This window comes from Megachile rotundata, chromosome 12 (genome assembly GCF_050947335.1).
Source record: "Megachile rotundata isolate GNS110a chromosome 12, iyMegRotu1, whole genome shotgun sequence".
In the NCBI taxonomy this organism is placed as follows: Eukaryota; Metazoa; Arthropoda; class Insecta; order Hymenoptera; family Megachilidae; genus Megachile; species Megachile rotundata.
In genome coordinates, this window is record NC_134994.1 from 4,645,256 (window position 1) to 4,657,314 (window position 12,059).

At 30.6% G+C, this 12,059-nt stretch overlaps 1 protein-coding gene across 5 annotated transcripts in view; it reads left to right on the top strand.

Annotated features, from left to right (window-relative positions):
• The window catches only part of LOC100880961 (uncharacterized), a 59,742-nt gene that overhangs the window by 4,647 nt on the left and 43,036 nt on the right, over nt 1–12,059 (top strand). Inside the window, exon 1 of one of the 5 annotated variants that reach the window (XM_076538514.1) lies at nt 1,084–1,195. The exons of 3 other annotated variants lie outside the window; for them this stretch is intronic. The gene's annotated coding sequence lies outside the window, so the exon portion shown is untranslated. Of the gene's footprint in view, nt 1–1,083; nt 1,196–12,059 lie in introns of those variants that run through there. One more of the 5 variants, XM_076538515.1, reaches the window with a different exon arrangement.

Below are 12,059 nucleotides of genomic sequence, written 5' to 3' on the forward strand. Positions count from 1 at the left end.
CGTAATAAGAACTCTGCACGAAATAAACGATAATAAAGTGTGTGATTATCGTATAAATTTAGATATCTTTCAATACGTTTAGTACAGACAACAGTGAACTATTTAAGAAAGGAAAAGAAAACAAAAGAAAATGTCGTTTTGAAGTCCGGATTGGAACTCTAGCTTGGCTAATTTATAGATTACTATTACGCTCATTCTTAACGCCATTATCTCACTTAATTTTTATCAGGAAGGGACATAATGCCAACGTAATAACTTACGATTTTTAATTGTAAATTAGTCATTAATGATAGCGTATCGGCTTACACTTAAAAGGTCAGATTACATCAAAGTTCCGACGTAATAATATTGTGAAGATATCAGTATTAATAAGAAATCGGAGGATGTTTAATCAGGTCTATAAGTTTAAATTCTTGAAGAATGCATATACCTATATAAATGCTTAGTTTTCTTAAATTCATCAATCAGAGGTCATATATATGAATATTAGTATTATTTTGTATATTATAAATTCTTCCAATATTCATTTATGGAATTGTTACAAACTTCAAACGAGTAAAGTGCAATAACACCGAAAAATTAAATTATTTATTTTTTTAGAATTAAAGAAGCATTCTTGAATAGGTTAAAACAATATAACATTGCTATTAAATTAAAAAATAAAATGTAACATTGATATTTATTTTATTAAAAATAATATTAATTTTCAAATCAAAGTACTTGCTTTATTAATAGTACATTGCTATGAATTTGATACAGTAACAATAGTATAGGTTTTTGAAACAAGCTTCAAACAAACTTTTAACGCAACACTCAACATAATCATTTTTTTTTTATATTTAGTTTTCTGTATGTTCTCCAAGCTGTTAATTGTTTAACAAAGTAAAACCGCGTACTTAGCAATAACTACAAACTAAATAATTTTTATGTGCCTTTGCTGTGCCTTTAATCTGGCACGTAATTATCGAGGATACGCCTTTGTTTACACGCGATACGTCGAAGCGTATCGCTAGACCATAATACGAGAATATTGATGAGTTTCTGAAGAAAGTGGCATTAATTACTTTCCTAAGTGTCATTAGGTGTGTAAAGTTCTATCTGTTATTGATATTTGAACGTGTAACAATATTATCAACTATCGGTGTAACTACAATACATAGAAAATAGAGGGTGTGTCTGAAATCTCTGAGCGTAGGTATATATCATGTGGCGATATATAGTGCAACTATTCGATCCAAATATTTATTGGCGATCTAACTATACTGTACGTTTTGTCTTGTTGCAACACAACACATATAAATCTAACACCTGTCGATCTAAGACATGGGAATTTATCGAGTGGCGATTTAACGCGCGGGAATCTAACGGGTGGCGATTTAACGCGTGGAAATCTAACGAGTGGCGGTTTAACGCGTGGGAATTTAACGAGTGGTCATTTAACACGTGTGAACTTGTGTAGCTACATTGTAGTGTGTAGCAATGTAACGCGTAGGTAACATTCCAATAAGTGATGATACAATGCGTAATGATATAACATGTGACGATATAACGCTTAGAAATTTAATGTGAAACTATACAGTGTGCAGTGATTTAATGCGTAGAAATAAAACAGGCAGCTATACAACTTATGGCGATTTAGTACGTAGGAATCTAACGTGCAACTGTCCCACGCGCGATAATCTAATGCGTGCTGATTTAACACGTAATTAAACAGCGCGTACTAATCTAACACGTAATTACTCAGCACGCAGTAATCTAATGTGTAGCGATCTAACGGGTAGTAATCTAATGGGTGGCTATCTAACGCGTTATGATTTAGCATATGGAAATTTAACGCATGGGGGTTTAACGCATACTAATCCAATATACGGCAACTTCACGCGTGATAGTACAATGCGTTGTGATTTAATGAATAGAAATTTTACGCGAGGTGATCTAACGCGTGGTCATTTAACGTATCGTAATATCTTGTGCTCTAATTTAACAGAAATCTGATTCATGACAATTTAACGTGTGGAAATCTAACAAATGGTAGTCTAACCTATGGTTATCTAACACACGATTTTATCTAACGTGTGATAATCTGATACACGGTAATCTAAAGACAATATAATTCGCAATAATTCAATACTCACTGACAAAAACCCAAGTATCTGTCGTTAACACGGAAAACAGTTCGAAACTCATTCTATTTACGGAAATGTGTGAAATTTATCAAGACAAAGGCTCGCATAATACATAATTACTGTAACAGAAAGAAGTGAAAACGTTGAATTAATTTACGATTCTTTCTCGTTAAGTCACTCGTAATGTTTCAACAGACAGGTGATCTTGAGATTCTCAATTACTCTCGAGTTTTAATAACATTTCAGCTGATAAGTACTCGGACAAAGAAAAACGGGACTTCAAGGTATTACCTTTGTTTCACATTGCAGGTTTATTTTAATCGCCCTTTTAATAACCGAGTTGCGCATTATTGTGAACGAATCGCTGGCCGTGTGATAAGTAATGTAAATTTGATCTTCTCATTATCAGCTAATCGTGTTCGCTTCGCGGCAAGAAATTGCAAAATAAAGTTAGCTCCGGTACGATAATTTAATTAAGCTGACAGTCAGCGTCATTGTTGAGTGCGCTACGACTACTTGAAAATCATTCCTTTTTTACGGTTGATTAGAACCAACAAGGTCCTTAATAATAGCGTTTTACGTCATGGCGTTTCTGTACTACAGCGAAATACACGGTCTTATTTAGCTGTCATATCAAATCAGAAACATTGCTCATGTAGGCCGGGATTAAGAGAGAGCTATAAGAGACTATAGCTAAAGAACTTTCCATGGAGCTCCACATTAGGGTACATACAGGAGTGTAACTGATACTTTGTTTATTCTTTGTTTCTTGAAATAATTGCAAGTTGTATTTCGATATATTGGTGAAACGAGAGTTATACACTCGAGAGTGAATGTGGTTTTCCTAATGAAAATATGGCAACAATCTTGCAGTCATTGCTATCGTGTAACTGATACTTTGTTTATTCTTTGTTTCTTGAAATAATTACAAGTTGTATTTATATATACTTATGAAACGAGAGTTATACACTCAAGAGTGAATGTGGTTTTCCGGATGAAAATATGGCAACCATCTTGCAGTTATTGATATTTAGAGATTTTTGAGGATTTGATGTGGGGATGAATTGTGGCGACAAATTTAGGTTTTGGGATTTTAGGATGATAGACGTGGGAATGTGGGATTTGGTAGTCTAAGAATTTGAGAACACTGTAATTTGAGGACATTGGCATTTGGGGATATCGAAATATGAGAGTTTAAGTATTTCGTGGTTCAAGAATTTGGAAAGGGATATTTAGGATCTAGGAATTCGAGAGCACAGGTGCTTACGAGTCTAAGAATTCGAGGATATAAGTATTTGAAAACTGTGAAATTTGAGGATCTAGGAATTGTGAACCTACAATTCCAGTAGACCTACGAGTTTGAAGGTGTAGGTATTTCAGACATAGGTATTTGGGAATTTTGAGATTTTGAAATCTGAGGATTGCAGACGTAGGATCTTCAAGCTATAAGTATTCGGGGATCTCGAGATGGAGAACCTAAAAGTTTGAAGTTTGAAGGTGTTTAAGAACCTAGAAATTTGAGGACATAGATATATGTGATAGATCTTTAGGGACTTCGAAATTTGGAGAGCTGGAAATTTCAGAATAGAGATATGAGAGTCTAAATATTTCGCCATCGTGGAATTTAGAGATCTAGAAATTTGAAGACATAGGAATATCAGAGAGTAGTTTAGGACCTCGAAATTTAAGGACGTACCTACATTTGGTACCTGAGTACCTACATTTGGTGCGTATCTGAGATGTAGGTATTTCAGGTTTGAGAAGATAATATGGATTTTAAGACTTGGGGATTTAAGAATTTGGGGACCTAAAAATTTAAAGATATACGCAGTTGAAGATCTTTGTAAAATTATTATTTTTGTTTTATAACAAATGTTATTTTATTTTATTTATTGTATTATACAACAAATTTCTATTTATACTCTATATCATCCATACTCACTTTCTGTCTAGAAAATTTACCTGTTTGATCATAAATTATATTACACAAATTTATTATTTTTCTCTTAATTTTTCAATGAACTCGCCTTCTGAAAATTTGATAGTCTCAGGCCCCCAAAAATCTTATTCCGGTCCTGGCGACATGGACGTAGTTAGGAGGAGTAAACAGAGGTCCCCCTAGTAGGAAAACTGATATTAGCTTCTACTAAAAATGTAAACAATTTTGCTCTCTCAAATTACCTTACAATTGCCATTAACTATGAATCGCCATTTTGTACACAAAAATAAATATAAAATCCATTTAAAATCGCAAGAATTTTACTAATGTAAATTCCTTTTAGAAAACAAACTTTGCTCACTTGAGTACGCATACAATTACTCACATTTTTTAGAACGAATAAGTATAATTTCAATGAAATTCGAAATTTGAAGAAATCGCGACGAAAACTTTTGTGTAGAAGGCAAGAACAGCTCGCAGGTAACGCAGAATCGCGAAAGGCCATTCACTATTTCACAATTTCTACTTGGCAATACAAGACCGCCGCGTATAACAAATATTCTGTATCGGTATAAGCCTAACTCCGTTTGAATTAACGGTTCATTAAAAGTGTTCCAAGCGTGTGTAATTTGAAGTTAGTCGAAAAGTGTGTTCATCCTGTATCATGTTTACTATACACTTTCGTTTCGAAGCCTTGCTTTATCATCTGATCGTGTTCCACTTTTGTTGAACTACGATCAAATTTAGTCGAACGTGGACCCTTTGTGGTTTTCAGGAAAGTCTATGACCTACAAAGTAAGGATTAGGGTCAAATTTGTCGAATTGTAGTTCTACATAATTTTGAGATCTGGTAATTTGGAACATTTACGGAATATGAGAGATTGGAAATTTAAGGGTTTTGAAGTTTAGGAATTTGAGGATTTGAGTACATCAGCTTTTGGGGATTTCGAAGTTTATGAAGTCACTTTGAAGTCAATTCAATTTGGGAATTTAGATATTTCAAATTTTGGAAATCTAGGGATTTAAACGGAATTAGAGGATTTGGGTATCAAGAAGATAGGAAATTGAGAATTTGAAGATTTCGAATTCGCGAATTCAGAAATTTGCGAACGTGGATATTTCAGCTTTGGGAAATTTAGGGATTAAGACATTTAGGAATTTAGGTATTGAGTTTAGGAACTTAGGAATTAAGTTGGGAACTTGGTAATTTGGAGATTTGGAAGTTTATGAAGTCACGAATTTGGGAATTTAGGTATTTCAACTTTTGTAAATTTAGGGATTAAATCCGAATTAGGGGATTTGGGTGCCAAGAAGTTTTGGACATTTAGGAATTTAGACGTTTAGAAATTTCGGTATTTGGAAATTTGGGTATTGAAAAATTTAGGAATTTGGAAACTTCGAGATTTTAAAGTATAATATATGAAGTTATGAATTTCAGAATTTTGGTATTTCAGCTTACGGAAATTTGGGAATTAAAATAGTGGGGAATTTCAAAATTTGAATACTAAACATTTTTGAATACCCGAATTTGGAGACTTCGGATTTTAGTAATTGAATTTGGGAATTTATAAATTTCGTAATTTAAAATTTCAAAAATTTCAGAATTTAGACATTCATTATTTTGACAGTCTGGACATTTGGGGACTGAGAAATTTTTCAACTTAGAAATTTTTGAATTTTGAATTTTCGAAATTTTGGAATTTTACTATTTAGAAAACTTAAGTAAAAAAATTTGTAGTTTTCATATTTCTAGACTTGGAAATGAATTGATTTGAAGGTTCATTAATAAAAAACATACAAATGACCAAATCTATCATTTTACTACAAAGCTCAAATAATATTAAACATAAATCTTTCCATATTTCGTAAAAGACTTATGCTATAATGTGTCAAAATTATTATTTTTGGAACCCGATATATATAAAAATTATAAAAAATTTAATTATATATTGCTAGTTTATTACAAAAAAGTGAAAAATACGCGGCGCACATCACGTTCGAGAACAGAGAAGAAGGAAAAGACAAAAGACGGGGACTCATGCAATTTACGCGCCAAACTTCGCACACCATGCGCACACACAAACATACGTACATACAAGTAGCCATGCATTGACAAATCTCAAGAATATAAAATTTCCAAACTGCACTCCCCAAACATCAGAACATGAATATTTCCCTTGTCAGTATTACAACTTAATTCCACAAGTCTTTACACAATTGTTCAGCAAGTATATTTCAAATTTATGGTATTGAATAGCTGTTTAGTTTCCCCTAATTTAAATCAACACCCAAGAACTCATTTAAATACAGATGTTAAGAGCTGCTTATTTTGAATTACACCTGCCACTTATTCTGCGATTTTGACAATTTAAACAGGTTCGAGGATAGGGAATATAGTCGTTAAAATTCTATGAAGGTTAATGTTTACTCGATATCCAACGCTTTCTTTTGAACAAATCTCTGTTTTGTATGATTATACATTCAAATTTGGTGTGTTGAATTTGAAGGTCACGGAACGCGTGGATCGTCTCGCCGAACATGGCGTCAGCGAAACTGTCTGAACTCTTTAGATGTATTGATACCTTTTGTAAACACCAATTAACAGGTTAAGTATGATTTGGCAAGCGTTATCGCTCGTTCATTTTAAGAGGCGTCAACTTTACCTGTTTTTATCTTTCTTAAATATGCCAGTAATAGAGTTGAAAATGTAAAAATGGTGTCGTGCAATTTTTTAACGGAATATTCAAATTATTGTTTGCGTAATTCTTGAATTGAGGATAGCTACCTGAATTTCGAGATTCGATTTGATGTAGCAATATTTATTGTAAGAATATTAAAATTAGTCTCTGAAATATTATAGTCATTTCAGAGATTTTTGATGTTGGAAATGAAAAATAATTTTATATATTTTTAGAATTTTTCGGATTAGCAAATTTTTGAGTTTTTATATTCCGTAAATTACTGACTTTTATAAAAGACTAAAAAATTTAGAATTTCTAAACATTTTCAGACTTATAAATATTTTAAATTTATCAAAGTTCCAAATTTTCAAATTTTCCAATCCTTAAATTTACAAATTTCATAAATTCTCGAAGTACCAAAAGCTTCACTTTCTAAAACTTCCCAAATTCTCAAAATTCAACAATCTAGAATTTATAAAATTTCTTGAATACTAAAAATTCCAAGTCCCTAAATAAAATGACCCACGTTATGGAAGTTCCAAAATTAAAAAATGAAGAAATTCAAATTTGAAAACTCAGTAACTGTAAAACCTAGGAATTCTAACATTCAAAAATTGTGCCAATTAGAAATTATGATAAATAAGAAAGATTGTAATCGATATACGAATTATGTTAGGTATCATCATGCAATTTTTATGTCAAAGTATAAGTTCTTAATTGAAGAAGTAATAGGAAGAATGACTGTTAAAATAATTGAAGAATCATCAAGTGATTTCATAGCCCGGTAAAATAATCATAATCTCCGATGCGTTGTTAGATATTTAGTAATAAGTGATATTTTATTGGACAAACAATAGTTCTTTCATCTATTGTATCCATTTTCTTTCGACAAATCAATTAGATGTGATATTACATAACTTTTTAAGTCGTCTACTACTTAACGCTGCGTGCAAAAAATACACAGTTCATTTTGTCATTCTACATTTTTTTAATTTATGAGTTATTTTTGGTTTCATGTTACGTCAGATACATCTATGCAAATTAAGTAAAAAGAGAAAGATGTCTTTTACATGCTCTGTATGGAATATTTAAATAAAACTAGAAATTCTAGATCGTGACGTGGTGTCCTCTAAATAACTTTCAACAACTTTACCATGGAGAACCATAATTATATGCGAACATTTCGAGCAGTTTTAATTACATTAAACTGCATTTGCTAATTGAAACTTTATTTCTGTACTTTTTCCTTATCATCGTTATGTGCATGTATTGTAAATAGATTTAGATGTATGGTAAAAATATAGCATTAAAAGAGTTTGTGATTTCGAACAGTGTCGAGATATTAAAACCTGGGTTAACCTCGAAATTTAGAAATTTAGAAATACAGAAACTTTGTTAGTAATTTGATAATACGAAAATTTATACACTTTTAAATTTATATATTTTTAAATTTCATGAATTTGAATCGAAATTTGTAAATCTTCTAATTTAGTAATGTCTAAAATTAAAAACGTGGTAACATAAAAATTTGGAAAATCTGAAATCCGAAAATTTATAAATCGCGTGAATTAAAAATTTTGTGATAGGGAAATATTGAACTTACAAATTTACATATTTATAAGTATAAATACATGATAACTTGCAAATTTATAAATATAAATGTTTAAAAATTAAAAACTGCTCTAAATTTCGTACTCTCTGTCAGCGTCTTCTAAAATCATAAATATCTCTTTATCTAAATCTTTAAACAGTTATCTCTAATTATAAAACATACAACTTCAAATATCTTTAAGAATATTTCATCATTCATGTTCAAGTTATGATTAATCAGTCACTTTTTCAAAAACACTTCTTATTAAAGCTATTGACGTAAATGACAAATCAGAATTGTTCTTCGCCCCATCCCCTTAATTCACGATGAATTCTTAACCGCACAAAAACTTTGATTCGTACGAACTTTACGTCGTTTTACTGTTTATGTTGAGTCTATAAAGCGATGATAACTCGACAATATCAGTGACGCAAACTCATTGCGCACCACTATCGTTTGCTATACGCATAGACATTTTTTCTCCCCTTTTTTCCATATACTATAGTAATATCACTTGTGGGACTGTAAATCATTTATTGATGCTAATGATCGATCATACGCCCTAGTACGAATTGTAGCAGTATAATTATAAGGAAGAATAATTATATAGGAAGAATTATAAAGAAGAATAACAATGCAATTTGATGACGAAAATTACGTACTTTATAACAGATTTTTTTAGTATATTTTATACTTTATTCTACATTGCCATATTTGTACTTTGTTATATTCATAAAGTGCTACACTCATACTTTGTCATCTTCATACTTTTCTACATTCATATTTATTCACATTTATATATTATATTATCGCATTCACACTTTTCCATATTCATATTTTGTCACAATCGTATTTTGTTACATACTCATTTTATCATGTTCATATTTTGTCACATTTACATTTTGCTACATTCATATTTTTTCATGTTCATACTTTATTACATTCGTACTTTGTCACATTCACACTTTATCACATTCATACTTTACCATATCCGTATTTTGCCACATTCACACTGTGGCACATTCATACTTTGTCACATTCATACTTCACCACATTTATATTTTTACCGTATTCGTATTTTGTCATATTCGTACTTCACCACATTCGTAATTTTTCATATTCATATTTTGTCACATTCATACTTCACCACATTTATATTTTTACCATATTCGTATTTTGCCACATTCGTATTTTGTCATACTCACACTTCCCCACATTCGTACTGTTCCATATTCATATTTTATCACAGTCATACTGTGTTACATTCATACATTGCTACAATCATGCTTTGCCATATCTATATTTTGCCACATTTATACTTCATCACATTTACACTTTGCCAAATTGATACTTTGCCATATTCATTCTTTGTCACATTTATACTCTTCGATATTCATACTTGGCCACATTTACCCTTCTAATCAGTTTCTTTTACTCACTCTTACAACACCAAGATTCTCTGAAGACATGTTACATGACATCATGGAGGCAAATGATTCAACGAAGACCGTAGCATTTTTCACTAGTTCCGCCGACTCGATGCAATCATAGTACATTTTTTACATTGCACGTCTCTCGAGTTTCAAAGCATCTTCAACGATTGGAGAAACAAGTGGTACGATTTAGTATCCATGACCTCCGTGAATGGATGAATAACGAGACGATAATGCAACGTTATGCGACTATCTTCGTAGAGCAGGGTGATGGATTATTATTTGTCTTTGAAATATCTGAATGGATGCCGATGTCTGATCAACGTCTGTATGAAAACCGCGAATTGAAATAAACAGACATTTATCATTTTAATCCTACATTTACGAACGTTTAATGACCACTTTTATTTTAATTAATATTACACTATAAAAATATATAAGTAATGGATAATACGTTAAGTTTATACAATGCTTCTTTATTTCGATGAAGGTTAATTTGTATTTATTGTAGTTAATTTGGTATTTTGACAAAAGCTTCTTAATAATTTTCGTAATTGAACATTTTGATGTCTTCAGTCAATCTAGTGTTAATCACTTAGCCTACAATTTTCTGGACAGTTGCGTCATTCACAGCTAGCTAATTATTCTTACAACCTGAAGACAACTGAATGAAGTTAAAATGTTATGTATATTGTGTATTTAGCGGTCCTTGATTACACAGATTATAAGTGACTCCAAAATTCAATCGCAACGAAAATTCAAGGTTAGTTTAGTACATTCGAACTGAAGTGTGTGTCACGACTGTGACACGTTATTGCAAGACAAGAGTTGAACATATTCTATTCGAACCTTCGAACCTTCTAGTCGAATCTTCTAAATGTATCTTTTAATTATACCTGTTAGCAAATGTCTATTCTTGCAAATTTCTTAAAAAGTGGTCTTGTGAGATATTTTAAAATTAGGATAATACAATAAAAATTCTATGGAAGTTATTCTATAATGTTTATTAAAAAAGGTTCCACGAAATTAATAAAATTACAAAACTATGTGCTCCTAATTTTATTTATGAATATTTGATATTATTCGTATGTTCATTCCACGAAATGATGTGATAGTTTTATGAAAGATGTGAACATAATAAGATACATAATTGATAGTTACGTGAGAAGTATTGAAGAAAAAAGAGCACTTGTTAAGTTCAGTATGTAAATAATATTTTTTTATAATAAATATTAACATAGTCTCATAAGAAGTACTGAGTAAAACAGAATTTTTCAAGTGTAATATGTAAATAGTATTTTCTTATAATAAATGTTAATATAGCTTCATAAGAAGTATTAAATAGAGAAGGAAACTTGTCAAGGGTAATATGTAAATAACATTTTTTTATGACTAAAACGCGTTGGGATACATAGTAATTTGATTATATGTATAATGTATAATCTACATATATGTACATACATGTATTAATATGATATAATACATGTATGTGCATTTACATCAGTGTTACTATACTGATCAACTATACTTTAACTGTAATAATTATTTTAAAAAGTTATATCATTCATTGTATAGCATTCAGAATTTGCTACAATTATTGGGAATTTTTTTTAATACTTTCAAGAATTTTTCTACATATACTGATTTGCATCGAAATTTGAATTTTTCAACTGGATAACATGGAAAATTGAGAATTTGGCGATTTAAAAATTTGGAAATTTGGAATTTTAGAAATTTGGCATTTGCAGAAATTTGGAATTTTGGAAATTTGGGAATTTGAAAATTTGGGAGTTTGGAAAATTGGATATTTGGGAATTTGGGAATTTGGAATTGTGGAAATTTGGAAATTTGGAAATTTGGAAATGTAAAAATTGCTAAGTTCCTACATTTATGAATTTGTAAACTTAAAAATGTATGAATTTATAAATTTGAAAATGTAGAAGTTTATATTTGATGTCAAGAAAATTGGAATATTTAGATTTGAACATCCAAAAATTAATAACATGAAATAATTTTAAATTTCAAATATAACGTATAAAGTAACCTAACCATAAATCCTACGTGTTTTGATCACCTATTTCATATTTTTCTTGATGTCTTCATTTTAAGGAGGGGCGAGTTCACCTGACACTCCCTGGTGATTACCTAGTTTTACCAGTAGTTTTACACGATTATATTCGAGTTTATAATAATTTATACAGTTTCACTTAATAGTAGTGCGAAACAAGTCCTTGAATTTATGAATTACAATTACGATGATTTATTAAAAGTTAGTGTATAGCTAAAACC